Source organism: Equus caballus, chromosome X, assembly GCF_041296265.1.
Source record: "Equus caballus isolate H_3958 breed thoroughbred chromosome X, TB-T2T, whole genome shotgun sequence".
NCBI classification, from domain to species: domain Eukaryota; kingdom Metazoa; phylum Chordata; class Mammalia; order Perissodactyla; family Equidae; genus Equus; species Equus caballus.
The window spans coordinates 124,735,513-124,759,537 of NC_091715.1; the positions used below are offsets into that span (position 1 = coordinate 124,735,513).

At 37.1% G+C, this 24,025-nt stretch overlaps 1 protein-coding gene across 1 annotated transcript in view; it reads right to left on the minus strand.

Moving 5' to 3' along the window:
• Positions 1-5,422, minus strand: part of ZNF280C (zinc finger protein 280C) — an 88,301-nt gene extending 82,879 nt beyond the window's left edge. The window contains exon 1 of the mRNA XM_001491635.5: positions 5,194-5,422. The gene's annotated coding sequence lies outside the window, so the exon portion shown is untranslated. The remainder of the gene's footprint in view (positions 1-5,193) is intronic.
• Between the last annotated feature and the right edge of the window lie 18,603 nt (positions 5,423-24,025).

The window sequence follows — 24,025 nt, forward strand, 5'->3', positions numbered from 1 at the left end:
TAAGCCTGGAAGTGATGGAGTTACTATGTGGAGAAAGACTGCCTAAAAAAAAGTCAACAAAGAGAATAGCAAAGCCATGAGATTCTAGGGTAGATAAAAAGAGGGTAGGGTGTGGAGATGGTCAAGTTCTGATACCATTTAAACACCTGAAGCTAGTTATGCTTGAAGCAAATTAACTACTAAGACTTTTCAGTTAAGAGAGAGGTAATTGTTCATTTCTGGTTTAATCTACTTTGAGCTACGTTTCTGGTACTTGCATTCAAGAGTAATAGTACACTTACCAATGGATTATCCCAACATTTTTCAAACTAACAGACCTCTGGGGAAAATAGATATATTCCAGACAGTGCAAGAGAGCTCTAAAACAATATAGTGTTTTGCTGTCTATCTAAAAAGTTAATATAAGCATACTCTGGGGATCTTCTGGATGACCACCTTATAACAAAGCTCGGTCACCTAATTTCAGTACTCATGTTTTTTTAAATTGAGAAATAATTGACATATAACATTATGTTAGTTTCACATGTACAATATAACGATTCTATATATCAAATGATCACCACAATAAGTCTAGTTAACATCCCTCACCACACATAGTTACAATCTTTTTTTCTTGTGAGGAGAACTTTTAAGATCTACTCTCTTAACAACTTTCCAATTATAGTCATCATGCTGTACATTACATCCCCAGGACTTTATTTTATAACTGGAAGTTTGTACCTTTGGACCACCTGCACCCAATCCTCCCACCCCTTACCTCTGGCAACCACCAATCTATTCTCTGTATCTGGGTTCAGTTTTGTTTTTTATTTTAGATTCCACATATAAGTGAGGTCATACGGTATTTATCTTTTAGCACAATGCCCTCAAGGTCCATCCATATTGTCGCAAATGGCAGGATTTCCTTCTTTTTTTATAGCTGAACATTCCATTATATACATACACCACATTTTCTTTATTCATTCACCCAACGATGGACATTTAGATTGTTTCCATGTCTTGGCTATTGTAAAAAATGCTGCAATGAATATGGGGTGCAGATATCTTTTCGGGTGAGTGTTTCTATTTCCTTCGGATAAATATCCAGAAGTGGAATTACTGGATCATATCAGGACTCATACTTTTGTCTGTATTTACTACTACGTTGTCATCAAGTACTATCACTTTTATGGCTGCTGGCTAATAATAAAAGAACAGAAGGAGAGAATACCTAAGTGGTGCATTTGCCTAAATGAAGGACAAATGATGATACAGTTAGCTACAGAAATGAAGGTATTGAAAAGGTTCAAATAGAAAAATCTTGCTATGATAGGTCTTGCTGTGAAAAGTCTTGTTTAGATAGGTATGAAAAACTCAAAAAAAGTAGGCAGTGACTTTGTTTCATCAAAATATATTATTCATTCACTGTATTAAAGTTGATTCAAATAGTGTTGATTTTGTAGTTTTATTTGATTATTTTGTTTTATGGTTGTGTAAGAGCTCTAAGCATATTTTATACATTTTAAGTAGAAGAAAGTCTGTGAAAATGTTTTTATTATAACAAGAATTAACTTGTACAGTACTCAAATCCAAGAAACACTGGATTATGCTTTGGTTCCTTAGACAATTTCACTGGCACCTAAACAATTCAAACTCTCAAACCAGATTTTGGGAACAAATCACATAATTTAGAAGAAAAACATAGGTTCACCATCTTTTCTTTGTCCAAGAAATTTTTATATTGTGGAAATTATTATGTTTTTGAAAGCTTGAACACATTAAGTCCAGGTACATTTTGAGAAGACATTTCTTTGCTGATTTTACTATTCTCCCCTTATTTTTTTTCAGGTTTTCAACTTTTGTCTCTGTTGATTTTCGTACTTCATCTATTTGTGGAAAATAGCTACGTGACACTGAGATTTAAAATTTATTAACATAACACTTTGCAAAGATTGCCTATATTTTAAAACATTTTCTTTTATGTTAGCTTTTGGGATGGGACACTATAATGAAATTTACTTTCTACAAAGTATTTTTAATATTATATTCAGGGAAAAGATTTTATCTTTACAAATTTGCTTTTGTTGTAATTCATATGTAAAACACATAACCTGGAGACAAGACTAATGTATAATTGACCATCCAAAGCCAAACTATATAATAAATATTTTATTTAAGTTTTATAAGATATTCTATAATCACTAATTTCTAAAGTAACGTAGGACATATTATTAATTAACTCACATTTTATAGGAGTAAAACTTATCCACCAGGGAAATATCATGTAAAGAAGTGGAGCACAATGATGGGAACACTGGACATAGGGGCTGAATAACTGAGTGGGAATTTGCATTATTTTGCTCAACTTTTCCTTCTTTACTGGAATTCATACTATAAGTTGATGAATATAAGTACTAAAATTCTAATTCATGTAAAGAATTGTTAAAATGTTGCCACAAATAAAGTACACCAGATCAGTAGTTCTCAAATATTTTGGTCTCAGGATCTCTTTTTATTCTTAAAACTTATTGAGAATCCCAACGAGATTTCATTCACGTGGATTATATCTATTGACACTTACCATGTTAGATATTGAAACTGAGAAAAAATTAAATATGCATTAATTTATTTAAAGTAATATTATTAATAAGCCCATTGCATGTTCATATGTTTTTAATGAAAACATTTTCTAAAACAAAAAATTTCATGAGAAAAATGGCACTGATATACATTTTTGCAAATGTCTTTAATATCTATCTTAATAAAAGACAGATGGATTCTTCTACTGGCATCCAAAATTTTTGTTTATTTGTTTTTCTAAGTATATACTTGAACATCGCTGATTTGGGTATCCATAGGGGTCCTGGAACCAATCCCCCCAGATATTGAGGGACTGTACAAAGAAGCACACCATGTCTAAGTTCTTATCAAATATCTAATTAAGTTGGTTCCACTATTTCTTTATTCTTGTGTAAATTATTTAAAAAATGAGTTAAAATAAATAAAAATGGTCCATTGGACCCAGAAGGTCCATAGTGATGACTATTTTTCTTGACATACTGAAAGTTAATAAAAACACTCCTTAAAAGAAAACTGCTTTGCAGAGAATGAATCAAAAAAGTCTAGATATCCATTTTTGATACAAATTACTGAATAAACCAAGTCTTCCTGAGTTGTTATTTGAAGCAACCTGACTGAAAACCAAACATTTTTAAGTCCCTCTCTGAAGCAGGAAGACAGAAAAAAATATTCAGGACTATATATTGAATCAGTGAATATGTCAAATATTTCTGAGCCCTAAGAAGTTACTTTTAGAATAACAAAATGTTTTTGATATAAATTTTCAATATCCTGTCACTGAAATTATGGATTACTTTCTATTTACAAATATTGAGCTTCATTTGGTATTTTCCCTGTCCAATTAGTATAACAACAGCAATAAAAAATTTTGGTATGGTTCTAAACGTCCTTTTGAATCAAGAAAGGAGGTACAGAATTATATAACCCTTTCCCCTTACTCTTCACTTCTACTAAAAAAGCTCACACTGAGTAGTAAAATACTAGGCTGAAGAAAAAAGATTGGACTAGAAAACTGGGGAAAATGGGTCGAATAGGAGAAGCTGAAATTTGTTGCTCTTCAACATCAGAACTTTTTTCAATGGGCTATTCTTCAACTTTTCAATGTGCTTGTAAATAAAAACAGTATTATTTACATACTAAAAAGTTGGAAAGATATGGAGTCTTAAAAATAAAAATATAAAGGAAAGGGGAACTGAAAAATTATTTCTTATATTTTTTCGATGATCCTCCTTGCTTATTCTCCTTCACTACCTCACTCCCATAAAACGTGGGGCATAATATAGTGAATTGAGCATTGAGTGAGGCATCAGAAGACCTAGGTTTAAGAACTGGTTCTATCGCTTCCTACTCACGTGACCTCGGTAAAGTCTTCTTGAGGCTGTTTCCTCACCCTCTAAAATGTTCTATAAACATCTCAGAGCCCACTTCAAAAGGAGTGATATCAATGAAATATACAAGTGCAAGTTACAATTATAGTGGAATTTGTACTGATGTTAAAACATCAAGAGCACATAAACCTAACTTAATTTTATAAGCAAATCAATGCCTCCATAGGCTCAGTAAAGTTTCTGCTTAAGGAGACAGAGTTTTCATAGTAACTCCCAAAGCAGAACATCTCACAAATGCTAAGAGGAGACTTTTGTAGTTTAAAACTCATTTCTTGGTTTCAATTTTATGTTTGAGGCACTAAAAGACACCAAAACTCACAGTCCAAACCTGAAAACAATAAAGGCAAAATTTAAGTTCACAGATTTTTTTAAAAAAATCTAAAAAATCTTTGCAAACAAAGAGAATCCCCTGAATGAAGATCTCCTGTGCTTGCAGAAGCTGGCTCACTTGACATTTTCTTATCTGATTTCTCCTTTTAAAAAGCATTAAAACTTGAGATAAGTTAAAAGGAATTCCCTCTGTGTCTAGAGAAGGATAACAGCTCAGAATGAGATAATTTTCTCATCAAGTAAAACCTGCAAAGCTCATTGTTAGAAAATTATCTTAACTCCACGTTTCTCCTCAGGGCTCTTCTCCTCTAGACAATAACGGAATGGAACACGATTTCTCTGACGGAGGAGCGAAGCCCCTTTGGCAAGAACAAGGGTTTTAGCATTAAATGACCAGTAACCTGGGTGGGGGAATTTGGGCAGAAAGGAGAGGCCCAAGGGGCCCTAAAACCAGAAAGTTCGGAACCTTCTCTGGTCTCTTTTCCTATGACTGAAGAGAATTAGGGGTGGGCGGGTCTCGCCAAACATCGGGCATCAAATATACAAAAGACCAAAGGGAGTTGCCTCCAGAAAGAAAAGCCAAAACCAGCCTGGGGACAGACAGACCCGCAGGCCCCGTGAAGTGAGGTGGAGGCTGTGGCGGCCCGCGCGGCCACGGCCTGAGCGGGCCGCCAAACCCTGCCGCCAAGCTGCTACCTTTCTGAGATCCCTCCCCCGCCGGGGCTGGCGCAAGATGGTGGCCCACCCGCCACCGCTCTGCCAAGCCCGTCCCCTCCCCCTCGCTCTGGGCGATCCGGGCGCCACACGCCGGCATCCAGACCCTCAACCTGCCATCCTCAGAGCAAGGCCGGCACGGCAGCGCGGGAGAGCCTCTGGCTGCCTCAGTGCGGCGCAAGCGGGGGCGGGGGACACTTACCCAGAGCAGAGAAGGTCGGCCTGACTGGGACTCAGAGAAGGAGGAGAAAGAGGAGGAGGAAAGGGAGGAGCGCGAAAACACTAGGCGGCGGCCACAGCAACAGCAGCGGCCTCAGCGACTCCCAGCGAGGAATGAGCGCCTCAGACGAGGACAGAAGTATGTAACTACGCGCACTGCCTCATGGGTAGACACCAGCTCCTCCCCCCCCCCCGCCCTCCTCCCCCCCCCCCCCCCCCGCCCTCCTCCCCGCACATCCGGGTTTCTTTTCTAACCGACGAGGAAGGGCGGGCACGGACATGTGCATGGCCCTTACACATTCTCGAAGGCAGTGCCGCTCTGGTGTGTGTCGTGGATTGTGAGCCACGGGCCGCGGGCCCAAATGAGGGCCGGACGCTGAGACCAATCTCAGCGAGCCTGCTGTCCAACCTGGCTTGTAATACCCAAACTGAGGCTGCTCGCTGAAATTTAAAACTTGGAAATCTACAGCCCATTAAGGGGAATTCTCCCCCAGATCCACCCCTTAGAGACTAGAAAGTCCCAATGCACTCTCTCTCAAGCCTTCCCAGACCTATTTGGTCCCCTGCTCTTCCAGGGGTCCCTTGAGTAATGAAATTTTTCTCAAATTCCTTCGTGTTTAGGGTGTCATGAGTCTCCACACCAGAGCTAAAGTTAGGAGGGGGAGGGCCAATCTGCCTCAGCATGATGACCAGAAAACAGTTATAAACTAAGCCAAAATCCCAATCCAATTTATCCTTTTTTTCATGAAAAATGTAATGGCCAAGAAGATCAGAAGACTGTGATCAGCAAATTTTCTCTGAAAAGGAAATATACAGGAGAAGCCAGATTATACTAAAAAGAAATCCTGGTGAGAATAGAATCATCACATGGAAAATTGTTTGGGTGATTGATAGCTTTATCCTTAAAACTCCTCCTCCCCTACAGAAATTCCAACTACATTTTTCACAGAAATAGAAAAAAGAATCCTAAAATTTATATGCAACAACAAAAGACCCTGAATAGTAAAAGGAATCCTGAGAAAAAAAGAACAGAGCTGGGGGCATCACACTCCCTGATTCCAAAGTATATTACAAATTTATAGTATTCAAAACAGCAAGGTACTGGCACAAAAACACACAGATCAGTGAAACAGAATTTAGAGCCCAAAAACAAACTCACACATTTATGGACAGCTAATTTTTTAAAAAGAAACCAAGAACATGCAATGGAGAAAGGAAAGTCTCGTCAATAAATAGTGCTGGGGAAACTGGACAGCCACGTGAAAAGGATTAAAAGTAGACCACTATCTTACACTATATACAAAAATTAGAGGCCGGCTCCGTGGCCAAGTGGTTAAGTTCGCGTGCTCTGCTGCGGCGGCCCAGGGTTCGGATCCTGGGCGTGGACATGGCACCGCTCGTCAGGCCACGTTGAGGTGGCGTCCCACATCCCACAACTAGAAGGATCGGCAACTAAGATATACAACTGTGTACGGGGGGGGGGTTTGGGGAGATAAAGCAGAAAAAAAAAAGATTGGTAACAGTTGTTAGCCCAGGTGCCAATCTTTAAAAAAAAAAAATTAACTCAAAATGGATTAAAGACATGAAAGTAAAACCTGAAACCATAAAACTCCTAGAAGAAAACAGAGGCAGTACACTTTTTGACATCAGTCTTGGCAGTATCTTTTAAGATATATCTTCTCAGGCAAGGGAAACAAAAGAAAAAATAAAGAAAAAGAAAAAATAAACAAGTGAGACTACGTCAAACTAAAAGGCTTCTGCATGGCAAAAGAAACTCTCAATAAAACAAAAAAGCAACTTACCAATTGGGAGAAAATAACTGCAAATCATATTTCTGATAAGGGGTTAATATCCAAAATATATAAGGAACGCATACAACTCAACAATATAAACCAAACAACCCAATTAAAAAATGGGTGGAGGACCTGACCAGGCATTTTTCCAAAGAAGATATACAGATGACCAACAGGCACATGGAAAAATAGTCACATCATTAATTATGAGGGAAATGCAAATCAAAACCACAATGAGATGTCACCTCAAGTCTGTCAGAATGGCTGTTATTAAAAAGACAAGAAGTAACAAGTAACATGTGGAGAGGTTGTGGCGAAAAGGGAACCCTTTCTCCACTGCCAAAGTGTGCAGCCACTATGGAAAACAGTGTGGAGATTCTTCAAAAAATTAAAAATAGAACTAGCATATGATCCACCTATTCTACTTCTGGGTATTTATCCAAAGAACATGAAGACACTAATTTGAAAAGATGTATGCACCCCTATGTTCATTGCAGCATTATTCACAATAGCCAAGACTTGGAAACAACCTAAGTGCCCATCAACAGATGAATGGATAAAGAAGATGTGTTATATATATACAATGGAATACTACTCAGCCATAAAAAATACGAACTCTTGCCATTTGTGACAACATGGATGGACCTTGAGGGTATTCTACTAAGAGAAATAAGTCAGATAGAGAAAGCCAAATAATGTAGGATTTCACTCATATGCGGAAAATAGAAAAACAACACAACAACAATAAGAAAACACATAAATACAGAGAAGAGATTGGTGGTTACCAGAGGGGAATGGGATGGGGGGAGGGAGAAAGAGGTAAAGGGACACATTTGAATGGTGACGGATGGCAACTAGACTTTTGGTGGTGAATATGATGTAGTCTATACTGAAGTTGAGATATAATGGTGTACACCTGAAATTTATATAATGTTGTAAACCAATGTTGCTTCAACAGCAACAATAACAACACAAATAAAGAGGGAAAAAAACCCCTCAAGTTTCTAGATAACCACTCTCTTGGTTCTCTTGACTAACTGGCCACATGTTCTTTTTTTTTCAGGACTGCCATTAAATAAGGATTTACTCCTGTATAGCCTTTTGGGCAATTTTTTTGAGATAAATTCACATAAAAAATTCACCATTTTAAAGTGTACGATACAGTGGTTCCTAATATATTCACAATATTGTGTAACCATCTCCACTATTTAATTCCAGAATATTCTCATCCTCCCAAAAAAGAAGCTCTATACTTTTAATAACCATTCCCAATTCCCTCCCACCTACATCCCCTGGCAACATTTAATCAACTTGGTGTCATACAGATTTGCTTATTATGGGCATTGCACATAAATGGAATCATACAATATGTAGCTTCTTGTCTCTGGCTTCTTTCACTCAGCAAAATGTTTTTGAGGTAGGTTCATCCACGTGGTAGCATGTATCAATTCTTTATTCCTTTTTTATGGCTGCACATTATTCCTATGTAGAGATAAACCACTTTTGTTTATCCATTCTTCAGTTGATGGATATTTGGGTTGTTTCCACTTTTTGGCTATTACAAATGATGCAGCTATGAACATTGGTGTACAAGATTTTTAAAAAATAGCTTTATTGAGACATAGTTCATATACCACACAATTCACTCATTTAAAGTATACAATTCAATGGTTTTTAGTGTAATCACGATACGCATGACCATCAGCACAGCCAATTTTAGAATATTTCTGGTACCTCAAAAAGAAATCTTACACGCATGAACTACCATGCCCCTTCCCACCCCCACCCCCCAGCTACCCATGAGCCCTGACCTACCACTAGTCTACTTTCAGTCTCCATAGATTTACCTGTGCTGGACATTTCATATGAATGGAATCATATTATATGTCATCTTTTGTGACTGGCTTCTTTCCCTTAGCATAATGTTTTCCAGGATCATCCATGTTGTAGCATGTATTTCATTCCTTTTTATGGCCAAATAATATTCCATTGCATGGATGTACCACATTCTGTTTATCTGTTTGTCAGTAGATGGGCATTTGGATTGTCTCCATATTTTGGCTATTATGAATAATGCTGCTATTAACATTCATACACACATTTCTTTGTGAAAATGTGTCTTCCATTTTCTTGGTATATACTTAAGAGTGTAAATGCCGGGTCAGATGGTAACTCTGTAATTAACTTTTTGATGAACTGTCAAAATTTTCCACAGTGGCTGCATCATTTTTCATTTCCACTAGGATTTATTTTGATTCCAGTTTCTCCACAACCTTGCCAACACTTGCTTTCTTCCATTTTTTTGTTCATTTGTTTGTTTTTGGGGGGGTGTTTTGGTTATAGCCATCCTAGTGGGCGTAAAGCCACCCTAGTGGGTATAAAGTGGCATCTCATTTTGGTTTTGATTTGCAATCCCCCTAATGCATGTTGAGCATCTTCTCATGTGCTTATTGCTCATTTGTGTATCCTCTCTGCATGAATGTCTGTTTAAATCCTTTGCTCATCTTTTTACTTGGGCTGTTTATCTTTTTATTGTTGAGTTGTAAGAGTTCTTTACACATTCTGGATACTAGGTGGTTACAGATATATGGTTTGCAAATATTTTTTCCCATTCTGTGGATTGTCTTTTCACTTACTTGATAGTGTCCTCTGATGCATAAAAGTTTAATTTTGATGAAATCCAATTTACCTTTTGCTTGTTGTTGTTCATGCTTTAGGTATCATATCTAAGAAATCATTGCCTAATCTACAGTCACAAATATTCACCTATGGTTTTCTTCTAAGAGTTTTATCGTTTTAGCTTTTACATTTAAGTTTTTGATCCATTTTGAGTTGATTTTTGTATATACTGTGACAGAGGGGACCAACTTCATTCTTTTGCATGTGGATATCCAGTTGCACCAGCACTATTCTCTGAAAAGACTATTCTTTCCCCCATTGAATGGTCTTGGCATTCTTGTAAAAAATCGATTGACTGTGAATACAAAGATTTATTTCTGGGATCCTAATTCTTTTTAATTGATCTATATGTTTGTCCTTATGCCAGAAGCACACCATCCTGATAACTGTAGCTTTGTACGAAGTTTTGAAATCAAGAAGTGTGAATTCTCCAACTGTTCTTCTTTGTCAATATTGTTTTGGCTCTTTAAAATCTCTTGTATTTCCATATAAATTTTAGGGTCAACTCATTAAGTTCTGAAAAAGTGAAACCGGAGTTTTGATAAAATTGCACTTAATTTGCAGATCAATTTAAGTAGTATTGCCATCTTAACAATATTAAGTCTTCTAATCCATAAAACCAAAATGCCTTTCCATATTTAGGTCATATTGAGGATTTTTGAGTCTGTATTCATAGAGATATTAGTCTGTGGTTTCCTTTTCTTTTTCTTGTTTTTTTCTTTTCTTGGGATATCTTTCTCTAGTCTTGGTATTAGGGTAATACTGGCCTCATAGAATGAACTAGGAAGCATCCTATCGTCTTCTATTTTCTGGAAGCATCTGTGAAGGATTAATATTAATTCTTCCTTAAACGATTGGTAGAATTCAACTGTTAGTCCATTTGGTCCTGGGATTTTCTGTGTGGGAAATTTTGGATTACTAAATCATTTTCTTTGCTTGTTATAGATCTATTCAGATTTGTTATTTCTTCTTGCATTGGTTTCCCATAGTCTTTCTGGGAATTTGTCTATTTCATCCAGGTTATCTAACTTGTCAGCATACAATTGTTCATAGTACCCCCTTACACTTCCAGATATGGTGGTAACTGAAATTTGAACCATGTTGTTTCGGACTGGTGCTCTTTAAACCAAACCCTGGTAAGTGCAATGTGTGTATATCAAAATCATGCAAAGAAAGAATGGATCCATTGCTCAGAGCTGGAGAGAAAAATCTAAATGTGCCTATGTCCTCTCCCTTTCATATCTCCTTCTACTCCCCACTTTTTAGTAATTTTATTTCTACTAATGTTGCCTCCAGAGAGTGACAAGGGGAATATGCAATGCAACCTAAATCCATCAGTTTTACTACTGATGGTTTTCCTTAAATGTATTAGCAAAAGTGGGGGGAGGATTTACGATTATTATTGGTCATATATTTTTCATCTTGTTCTTATATTTTATAATCATGACGTACTGAATTAGCAATGCTTTAATAATGTTCTTCCATAAAGTACTTTTTTGTTTTTATCTTTACTTTTTTGAGGAAAATAGGCATGAGCTAACACCTGCCTCCAATCCCACTATTTTTTGCTGAGGAAGACTGGCCCTAAGCTAACATCTGTGCCCATCTTCCTCTACTTTATATGTGAGATGCCTGCCACTGCATGCCTTGCCAAGCGGTGCGTAGGTCTGCACCAGGATCTGAACCGGCGAACCCAGGTCGCTGAAGTGGAATGTGCGAACTTAACTGCTGTGACACCAGGCTAGCCCACATAAATTATTTTTATTACAGTAAATATTCTGTTATCCAACATTCTATTAACCATAATTATCTGTTGATTCATTCACTCAGTAAATATGGATCTGAGAGCAGGTGCTTGGAATATACTGCATCAGTGAACAAAACTGGCAATGATCTTTTGCTTCTGCGGTTCTTATATTTTATGTGTCAGTCGAGAGGATAGTGAGGGAGTGCATAAGTCAATAATAATGAATCCCACTACAACATTTAAGATAGTGTTGCCAAGCTGTAAGGAGAAAGTTACAGATATTTAAGTGTACACTTAAAAAAATAGTGGGGCCGGCCCTGTGGCCAAGTTGTTAAATTCAAATGCTCACTTCCACGGCTCAGGGTTTCACCAGTTCGGATCCTGGGCGTGGACATGGCACCACTCATCAGGTTGTGTTGAGGCTGTGTCCCACATAGCACAACCAGAGGGACCTACAACTAGAATATACAACTATGTACCGGGAGGCTTTGGGGAGAAGAAGAAAAAAACTGGAAATCTTGACCAGATAATTAAAATTAATATCATCAATGAGGCACAGATGGACATTTTGTACCTCCTAGTGTGATGCCCTGACAAGGACACAAAAACTCAACAGCACTTATATGTTCTCGCCAGATCTGTATAACTCGAATCTAATCAGGAGAAACATGAGACAAACTCAAAATGGTGAATGCTCTATATAAAAAAAAGATTGCATTATTAAAAAATGTCATTGTCATGAAAGATAAGGAAAGGCTATAGGAGTGTTCCAGATTAAAGGAGACTAAGTTAAATGTAATACCTGATCCTAGACCAGATCATGTACTGAAGGGTAAATATTTTTAAAAGATATTATTGAATTAATTGACAGATGGGACTAGAGATGGTAGAGTATTCTGTTATAATAATATCAAATTTACTGCAGTTGGTAACTGTATGGTGGCTATGTAGGAGGATATTCTTAGTCTTAGGCTATATACTGAAGTATTCATGGGTAAAGGAAGTATATACTGAAGTATTTATGGGTAAAGCATCATGATACACTCAACTTATTCTCAAATGTTTCAGAAAAAATATTACATGCATATGTATATATGTGTGTGTGTGTGTGTATACCTGTGTGTTGACAGGTAAATAGATAGTGTCTTAGTCAGTTTGGGCTGCTATAAAAAATGCCATAGACTGGGCGGTTTAAACAAAAAGCATTTGTTTCTCACAGTTCTGGAGCCTAGAAAGTTGAGAACAAGGTGCTGGCAGATTCGGCTTTAGGGCGGGCCCGCTTCCTGGTTCATAAACAGCAGTCTTCTCTTCGTGTTCTCAAATGGCGAAAGGAAGCTGAGCGCTCTCTGGAGTCTCTCTTATAACGGTAGTGACATCATTCATGAGGCTCCACCCTCATGAACTCCTCGCCTCCCAAGGGCTACATCTCCTAATACCATGACTCTTGGGGCTTAGGATTCAACATATGAGTACTAGGGGGACGCAAACATTCAGTCCATGATAGATGGGTAGACAGATGATAGATAGATCAAATGACAAAGGAAAAGGGATAAATTACTAATAATATGTGAATTTGGGTAAAGATTATAGAGGTATTCTTTGTACTATTCTTGCAACTTACATGTAAGTTTGCAAGTATCTCCAAATAAAAAATAGAAAAAATGTGTAAGGTTCTATACCTAAAAGTTCTATACCTAAAAGTTATTCTGAAATAATAATAGCAAATTGATATTTGGTATTAAAATAAATTGATTACTGTGCCATTTTAGTATCTGATATAGCTTTATGTATTTATTTTTTTCTATTTTTATGCCTGTGCCTTGGTAGTTTCAAAGTATTATATTTTTCAATAAAATTGAGTAAGTATATGAATTTCCTAATACTAACAGTTGAATTATTCATAACCAACTGAGTTCTATGTTTTGTAAGTTTACAAGCAATTTCTTTTAGAAAAGTTCAAAACCTTTAGTCAATTTCATTTCAATTTGGTCAATAAATATTCACCTTTAGTCTATATCTATATCTATCAAATCAATACACAATATATATACACATACGTACATAAAATGCTTTTTGTTGATTGATGTTACACATATCAAGAAGCTATTGTTTTGGAGTTTTAAATTGATTCCTTAATATATTTTTTCTGATTATTAAAGAAATACAAATCCCATAAAGAAAATTTTGAGTGTATAGGAAAGTTTAAAGAAAGACAAAAATGCATAATGCCACCACCCAGAGGCAACCATTGGTTAAATTTTATTTCCTTCAACTCTTTTTTCTCTCTATTTTTACATAATTAAGATTAGATTGCATACACAGATTTGCATTTTGCCTTTTCTAGTTAATATTATCAGCATTTAAATGCTCATTTTTTATCACAACTTTTCAGGCTCTTTATTGCCAAGAATTCTTAGTTTTCCCAAAGAACAATTATTCACATTTTTGTATCTGCAGCAAATATCTTAGCCTGGGCTAAGAAAACAGAACTCTAGAATAACAGCTCTAGAAAACAGAGCCTGAGCAAACTTGAGAACCAGCACTATTTTGGGAGGTGCAATATCAGGGCATTGAAAGTGTGGGACTAGAGAAATGAAGCAAATAAGGTAATGCTTACATGTTCATGCTTTATTTAATTTATTACTGCAATCAATGATTTTATTGAGTGCCTACTCCCTCAGTGTCAGAAGCCTACTGGGAGTTTATACCCAAAGCACCTAATTGGACAGCCTCACGGAGATCTTTACACCTTGTATTATCTACAGAGAAATCCTTTCAAACTCAATTACCCGCTTTCCTCTATTAAGAAGAGCCAAGTGAACAGTTTTATTTCTGTATAGGAGGGGCTTAACTGACACCATTAGCTGGAAGAAGGTTTCAGAGCTTGTACTCTACGTAAGAATGAGAAATGGTCAGTTGTCCGTACTAGTGGAGGGGGGTGCTGAGCAGGCAGACTGGAGATTATGGAAAAGGTAAATATCACTGCACCCTAAGCTGTCTTTTGGGCACTGAAATTGTGAGGGAAGCCCATACATCACACTGAGAAAGAATGGCCCGTTGATAACATGGACTGGGGTTGTAGTAAGAAGTTGAATAGAAAAGCAGAATAAGAAAACTAGTTTCTCAACTTCTCCTGAGTCGTATTGTATTTACTTTGAAGAGAGCTCCTACAGATGTATATTCAAATGAAAGCAAAAAATAATTCCAAACTCGAGTATTGCCAAAACACACAAGTACCCTAGAAACTTATGATGCCCCTTGTGTACCTATGACACCCATTCAAGGTTGCCTTTTCCAGAGAGTAGCTCATTCTACGTCTTTTTATTCTTACCCCTCGACCTAATTTTTCTCTGAAATCTTATCTACTCCTAGCATAAGCCTCAGGGACTTGCACTTTGCTAGGTAGCTATTGTAACAACTTGATCTGGGCTAATGGACTAGTTTTGCTCTTAAAAAGTGATTGCGCAAAGGAAAGTATAGCAATCCTTTTATTTTTCCTTAAAGATTGACACCTGAGCTAACAACTGTTGCCGATCTTTTTTTTTCTTCTCCCCAAAGCCCCCCGGAATATAGTTGTATATTCTAGTTGTGAGTGCCTCTGGTTGTGCTATGTGGGACGCCGCCTCAGTATGGCCTGACGAGCAGTGCCATGTCCGCACCCAGATCCGAACCAGTGAAACTCCAGGCCGCGGAGGAGGAGTGCATGAACTTAACCACTTGGCCATGGGGCTGGCCCCAGTATAGCAATTCTTGTCCCTTGGATAAGTTTGAAAGAACTATTTTTTAAATTCATCTGCCAGAAATCTACAATATAGCCATCAAGCATTGCTGTCCATGCTCAGCCCTCTGCCCAAGCATTTGCTAATGTGGACTCAGTGACCCAGTGACACTGCTGGTGTGTCCTTTCTTGGATTTTTAATTAGTCCTTGTATTAATGGTGTTCATAGAATAAGCTTAAACTAGGAATGGGAACATGGGAATGGTAAATTCTAAAGTTGAATTTCAGTTCCACAAATAATTTATGAATAATCCTAGAAACGAAGATGAGTCCTCCACTAGAGTGATTTGAGAAAGTTAATTAAGATTTATGTATTATTTGGAAATACGTTGTGCCAGTTATCAATGTATTGGCTCTCAGCTCCAAATTCACCCATCAGTGAAGGGTGATCTGTGATAACAGACTAGATTCTTTAAATATTTCTTCTTACAGTGAGCACAATGTTAAACTTTGTCAATAGAAAGTACTGGAGAAACACTCCAGGAAGAAGAGGACTTTTCTTCCCACGTTGTGTTTTGCTTTTTGCTTTTGCCACTGTTGCACAGTCCATCAGTGGTGCGTGTGCATAGGAGGGACATCTGATGATGTTCTGCCAGCCACAAACCCAGAGTGCACAGTCCTTAAGCAACCTCACAGTCCCAGCCCAGACTCGCTGACCGCCTCACCATGGTCCTCCCAACGCGAACACCACACATACTTACAGCAGGCTTCAAATTCCTCTTCACACGTGCTCACCTATCTTAGCTCACTTGCGTCTAGGTGAGTCATATTACCAGTTAGGATGTTCTCGCACTAGACCAGACAAAACATAATGGTGGTGTATAGTAGGGTTATTGATCTGGAGGTGATGAGAAATAGTTGAATTGAAGATGTAATTTGGAGTTAGAGTTGATAAAACCTAGTAATGAATTGGATGTGGAGTGTGAATTAAAGTGTAGGTATACTAACCTAGAGCTCAGGAGAGAAACAGGTTGAATATCCATTGCTCTGGATAAGATTATTCAGAGACAGTTATATAAACAAGAGGAGAGGGTAAAAGAGTAGAGGAGAGGACTGGGTACAGAGCTTTGAGATAATCTATTTAAAGTGGGGAAGAGGAGGAAGCTCTGACAAAGGACACTAAGAGAGAGCTGCAAGTGAGGTATGAAGAAATTGGCTTCAAAGTGATGCCTTAGGTACCTAGATTAAAAAAGTGTTTCAAGATGCCCTGCCTCTCCCTAGAGGTCAATTGTGATAAATGTTGCTGAAGTTGAGTAAGTTTAAGAGAAAGAATTAAACATTGGCTTTGTTATGTCATTGGCCGTCTTTGTAAGAAAGCTTTCAGGGCACCAGTATAAAAAAACCCCAGTTTTTGAAGTGTATTACATTTGTTTTATTGTAATTCACTGTACATGTAGTATGCTACGGGATGGATAATGAAAATTTACATAGATTAGAACAGGAGCTAGTTATGTTCTGTGATCAATCTCTCCTACATTGAATACTTTTGCTTTGAATTTAAAACAGTCTTCTACACTCACAAAGTGAGTGATGAAAAATCACTTGATTTAACTGATATTTAAAATGAAATCTTGCTCACCTGATTTCCTCATCTCTTCAAGGAGGTGTTTCTCTTCCTGTTCAAGGCAAATCTCTTGCTTTGGAATCCACCTCCTCTCACCTCCTTGGGAATTTGCTCCATGAATGAGTCTGCCTCCACACAGTTTCTTCTACTTCTTTCCATTGTCTCTTTTTCCCCCCAGCATATAAATGTGTTCAACATAAAACTCTCCCTCAAGCGTACTCACCATTGTCTCTTCAGGACCTCCCATTGTGCTTGGTATGTGGTAGGCACTCAAAGATATTTGTGTAACAAATAAATGGTCTTTAGGTCCTCATTGCTAGAGGCAGTTAGGAAACTGCCTGCAGCAGCAAGAGATTGTCCTTGGAAGTCATGAGGAGCACAAGTTCTAGTTAAAGCCTAGGTTCAAATCCTACTTCCATCACTTGTTAGCTATGAACTTGGGTAAACTACTTGATTTTTCTGTACCTCGGTTCTCATCTGAAAAGAAAAATACAGCTCTTAACATGGTGAGTTATTGTGAAGATACTTAAACCAGAATAGTGACTGGCTTATAGTAACAGTTCAATAAGTTTTAGCTATTGCTATTTGCTATATGTGTAAGGGCTTTCCAAATGCAACAGCGATGTTCAAGCCTAACGAACTACAGTAAATGTCTCCCACTCTCAGACAAACTCAAGAACTTTGCGTCTTAACAACAAAAAAACCAATATGAAATATGATGTACATCCGAAAAAAATAAAAATTAAAAAAAAATCACTCGTGTCATAAATTTTTGGTGGGAAAAATACCTTTAATCATCTAGGTCTCCAAGATTCCTGTTAAAGGCTTTTCTATGCTCCTCACATTTTTGATTAAACTACTTAGCAGTAGACGGCTTTTGAACAAGTCTCAAGGATGATGAGCCCACTTATATAATTTCTAGGAAAAGAGAGTTTTCATGTTCCTCTGGTAGCTATATCTAGAGATTGACTTAGCTCTTCACAGTTGGTTTAAATTTTTGTTATCAGTACTTTGCATTATGCTATATATTGGGGGGTACAAAGAAGTATACAACATAGACCCTTCTCTTAGGGTATTAACGTCTAATTGGCAAGCGAGGCTCAACACCCTGGAAATGGTGAGTGAGCATATATCAGGTACTAACTTTTATGGTTCAGACTGTCAAGTGCAGTGAGAATTCAGAGAAATGAGAAATTAGTGCAGATGGAATTAGACATGAAAGTCCTGGTCTTAAGCTGAGTTTAGACTAAGCAGGGTCTTGAAGGATGACTACAACTTGGTAAGGCAAAGAAGAGGCATTTTAGGTAAAAGGAGAGACATAAAGGAAAGTAAGGAGACATAAATGAAAATAATGTTTCTATGAGACCATAAAGGGACAATTTTGGTTGTAGCAGACGTTGTATATTAGGGGTAGGGGACGTTGAGCTTGGATATTCATTCATTTAGTCCTTCATTCACGTAGCAAATGCTTATTGAGCACAGTGTCAGGTGTTGGGAACACTGAGACAAATGGGACCCAGTCTTTGCCTTCAAGTTGCTTGTATTCAAGTAGTGGAAACAGATTCATTAACATGTAAGTGCTATAATAGAGATAAGATTCAAATGGGCTCCTGACTCAGCCTGGGTGTGTCAGCGAAGGCTTCATGGAAGAAGTGATAGCTGAGCTTAAATTACTGGTAGGGATCAACCAATCAAAAGTTGGGATGGACAGTGGCAGTGGTAGATAGAATAGTGTGGGCAAATACTATAGGAGTAGGAGCATGTAGCAGCCATGGCAATATCCCACTCAGATCTCCCCATGAGACATCTCACTGCAGAGATCATTGATGACTGATTCCAGCTACAACACCTTTGAATCCATTGCAGTGTTCCTACCAGGCTGTGCGTCCCCCTGGGGAATTCTCAGGCAATGACTGGGCATGGCAGGGTTACTACCAGTACCAGGCCATTCTTGAATGTTGTGCGATTCTTCTAATGGGCAGCTTTTGCTTGGGTACTCCCCCTTCGCCTTGTCCAAGTTCTTCTTAGAACCACATTGCAGTATGAGGCTCTTCCTACTCAATCCTTCTTTCTTCTCTTCTTTCACAAGTGTCAGAGCTGCATCATGGTTTCAAGGCTCCTCCTGCCTCTCCTTGCTCCTTTCCTCTTTGTCTTCTACAGGTGGTTCTTCCAATAAATGTTTACGCGTCTAATTCTGTCTTGATGTCTACTTCTCCAAGAAACTGAACTGACACAAAGCAGTAAAGTATGTGCAAGAGAACAAGAAATCAGGCAGTATTATTTGTGGGTAAGGACCAGTGGAGGAAAATTAGATAGAGAGGTAGATGGGGGGTGGGGCAGACGACTGAGGACATTGAATACCTTGCCCAGGAACTTGGACTTTAAGCCTATGGACATAGGGAGCCATTGAAGAATTAAATGGAAGAATGAAGTGCAGATTTGTGATTTAGTTTGATCTTTCTGGACTCAAAGTGGAGGAGAGACTTGATGGAATTTAGGCTAGATGCAGCAAGACCAATTCGGATACTTCTATGGTAGTTTAGAAGGAAATAACAAGGACAGGGACAATAGGAAGGGAGAGGAAAAGATGGATTTAATTAATATTTAGACAGAAAAACTAGGAGGACTTGGTGATTGCCTAGCCATGGGGATTAAGTATGAAGGTGGAAGCTAGGTTGAGGCCAAGTTCTCTAGCATAGGTTTCTTGGTAGAGAATATGAGAGGAATAACCAGTTTCAAGTTCCATTTAGGACATGTTTGGGTTGTTTGCTCTATGGGTCATCTATGAGACATCAAGATATCCAGCAGGTTGTCATATATGGAAGTCTAGAACTCAAGGGATAATTCTGAGTTGGAGATAAAGATTTGGGATAGGTTAGTGTATGTGTGAATTCTCCTGGGGGAATGTGCCAAGTGAGAAGAGGAATGAGCTGAAGGTGAATGTAGAAGTGGCACCATTGTGTATACAAATATATGTTACAAAATACTCCTTGAAATATATCCAATGGAATCTGAATTCAACAGTGGTTTGATATTCACCTCCATCCATTTAAAAAACATCAGGAGACCCGGTCATTCCACTTCTAGACTTCTAAGAGCAATGAGTGTATATATATCCACCACAAGATATGTACAATGATACTCATAATATTTTATTTGTAATGACCAAAACCTAGAGAAAAACCAATTTTCCATCAGCAGTAGAATGGATAAGTAAATAATGGTACATACATACACTGGAATATTATAGAGCAGTGGTTGTCAGAACCTCTTTTCACTCTTATAATTTATTGATGACACTAAAGAGTTTTTATTTATACAAGTTATTTATAACAATATTTGTCATATTAAATATTAATACTGAGAATTTTCAAAATATTTATAGATCTATTTCAACAATAATAAATCTATTAGATTGTAACATATGTAACATAATGCATATATAGCAATGATCATAATTATGGCTAAGAGTTGTCACCACAGATCCCACAGACATTAAAGGATAATAATAAAACATTATGAATGACGTTATATCAACAAATTCAACAACATAGATGAAAATACATTTGACCAAAATAGGCACAAGAAGTAGAAAATCTGAATATTCCTGTATCTATTAAACAAATTGAATTTGTTATAAAAAAATCTCCAAAAGAAAACTGCAGGGCCAGCTGGCTTCACTACTGAATAACACTAATCTTATAAAGATTTTTTCAGAAAGCAGAGGAGGAGGGAATACTTTCCAGCTCACTTTACAAGGCTAGCATAGCCTTAATACCAAAACATGAGACAGATATAAAAAAGAAAATTACAGATCAATTTCCTTCATATAGAGGCAAAAATCCTTAACAAAATATTAGCAAATAAAATGAACAGTATATAAAAAGAATAATACTTCAAGACTAACTAGGCTTTATCCCAGAATGCAAAGTTAATTTAACATCCAAAATCAATCAGTGTAATTCACCATATTAACAAGATAAAGGAGACGATCCATATGATCATTTTAATAGATGTGGAAAGAACACACGACAAAATCCAATATCCATTACTGATAAAAATTTTCAGAAAATTAGAAATAGTAAGGAACTTCCTCAAATGAATAAAGGGCATCTATAAAACACTTACAGCTAGCATCATAATTAAGGGTGAAAGATTGAATTGCTCTTTCCTAAGATAGGAACAAGGCAAGGATGCCACTATCACTTCTATTCAACATGTTGCTGGAGGTCCCAACCATTAGGAAAAGGAAAGAAAAGAAATGGAAAGCATTAAGATAAAGAAAGAAGTAAAACTATCCCTAATTGTAGATAATATGATTATTAATGTAGAAAATCCCAGAGAACCTAGAAAACAAATATTAGAACCAATAAATGAATTTAGCAAGGTCACAGGATACAGGGTTAATGTTCAAAATCAATTGTATCCTTATATACTAACAGCAAACAATTGGAAAATGATACTCAAAAAAAACCAATTCTATTTACAGCAGCACTAAAGTATAAAATATTTATAAATATAGTCATGTGCCGCATAAGGACGTTTTAGTCAATGACTGAACACATGTATGATGGTTTTCCCATAAGATTAGTGCCATATAGCCTAGATGTGTAGTAGGATACACCATCTAGGTTTGTGAAAGTACTTTAGTGGAGGAAGAAATTTTCCTCCACCCTTCTAGGTTCTCCTGGCTGGTCTAAGAATGAAATTGACATGAGACAGATTAACAGGAGAAAAACAGACAAAAGTTTAATAACATGCATACATGGGAGAAACCCAGGAAAACCGAGTAACTGGCCAAAATGGCTGAAGCCCTCACCTAAAATACTATCCTTAACTAAAGACAAAAGATGTTGGGGGTAGGGAGAGCCAGGGACTACAAAGGGAAGGAAGGCAATTCACAGGTAGGTGAAAAGGAGCAAACGTTTGGTAAATAAGTGTCTGTTTAGCCACACAGAAACAGAAAACACAGAGGAGAGCCCAACAAATAATCTTTTCTAGCTTCCTTCTTGTCTACCACCTAGTTCATGTTATGCTAAGGTGATAGCTGGCTTCCAGAGACGAGTTTTTTTATCTTAGTTCTTTTAGGCAGTTGAGGGACAGGGAACAAGAAAAACTTTCTGAGTCTTTTGTTTCTTAAAAATAATCAGCCTAAAATAATCTTCATGTGAAAGAGCCACATTTTGGTGTGGCAGACTTTGTTCTCCTTCAGTATACTCTATGATGTTCCCACAAAAACGAAATCACCTAACGACACATTTCTCAGAACATAATTCTGTCGTTAAGTGATGCATGACTGTAAATCTAATTAAATTCCTCTATGTGGAAACTACAAAACAAATCTGAGAGAAATTAGAGAATATCTAAATAGAGAAATATACCATGTTCATGACTCAATACTGTTAATGTGATGATTCTCCCCAAATGATCTATAGATATAACACAAACACAATAAAAGCTCCAGCAAATTTTTTTTAATCTTTAAAATGCACCATTCTCTCACAAGCAATGAAAACATATGCCCATATTAAGACTTGTAAAAAATGTTCATAGTAGTTCTATTTGTAATAGCCCAAACTGGGAACAACCCAAATGTCTATCAATAGATGAATGAATAAGCAAATTGTGGTATACAATGCAAAGTGGGGTATATCCATACAATGGAATACAGCAATAAAAAGGAACAAATTATTATTATTTTAAATTATTTTATTGAGGTCATATTGGTTTATAACATTGTGTAATTTCGGGTGTACATTATTAAATATCAGTTTCTGTATAAACTGCATCATGTTCACCATCAATAGTCTAATTTTTATCCATCACCATACATATGTGCCCCTCTACCCCTTTTGCCCACTACCCCACCCCCTTTCCTTCTGGTAACCACTAATATGTTCTCAAAAAGGAACAAATTATTAATACATGGAACAATATAGATGCATCTTAAAATCACCGTGCTGAGTGAAAGAAGCCAGAAAAAAAAAGAGTACATAGTGTGCGATTCCATTTATATAAAATCCTAGAAATGCAAACTACTCTGTAGTGACAGAATGAACAGAATCAGTGATTGCTTGGACTTAGGGATGGAGGGAGAGAGGCACGAGGCTGAGGCATAAGAAAGCTTTTGAGAGTGATGGAAATGTTTTATATCTTTCTTTTTTGCCCTTGAACTTATATTTCCATTCCACTTCTCTACAGACGTTTATCCTAATCAAATGTATTTCTATATTTGAAAGTCATTAATTAAACATCCTCAAATACTCATATGTAATAAAATCATAGGCATATTTTCAAGCAGATAAATTTTAGGGAAGAATTCATAATGAAGCAGAGAATCTGGAAGTTCTAGTTTGAAGATGATGGACTATAACATTCATGTGGCATTTACTACCTTAAATTGCTAAATAACTTATTACTTATGCAAGTCTTATTTGACTAGATGATTAATTCCTTGAGGGCAGAGATGCATGGCAGATCCTCTAAGCACAGTAGCTGGCACACAGTAGATGGCTCATTTATTCATTTTCTCATTCACCCATACGACAAAGATTTCTTTGAGTATTTATACGTAAGGTACTTACTAGGCCTTGGGCTTATAATGACTGGCATATTATATGCAGGGCTCAGTAATTTCCTCTTGATAATTATCAGGTACATTTCAGAGAGAGTGTAATTCTCTTTTCTCCTTTAAGTGCAGGTGCACTACAGATCCTATTAAGCCTATTGTAAAAGCAGGGGCACCAAGACACAGAGATTAAGGGACTCGCTTGGGATCATGCACTTTGTTTTGAGTGGAGCGAAGATTCAGATCCTTACAGGTTCTTTCCTGAATGAAGGTACTAGGGGAATTTATTCAGGTTGACTGTGGTTTATAGTTCGTTTAAATGCTCTCATTTTACTTCTGCTATATGCACCTTCTCAGACTCATATTTCTAAATTGGTTTACTTCTACTTTAGACACTGTCTGGATAAATTAGACACCAAGTGTCCATGATATCATCTGAAGCAGAACTACTATAAGTAGAAAATATAAAAAAGCAGTTTCGTATTTCCATATAATAGAGCATGTTTGGGGGATTTTTTTTACTAAGAGCAAAAGTGGGAATGATGAACTTGGGTGAATTTTGAAATGCAATAAAAGAAAATAAAATTCAATGTTACTATATATCCTCTGGCAAGTGTAGCCATAAGAGAGCAGGTAACAGAAAATATTTTATGTCCGGACCATGCACCTACAAACCATTCTACTGA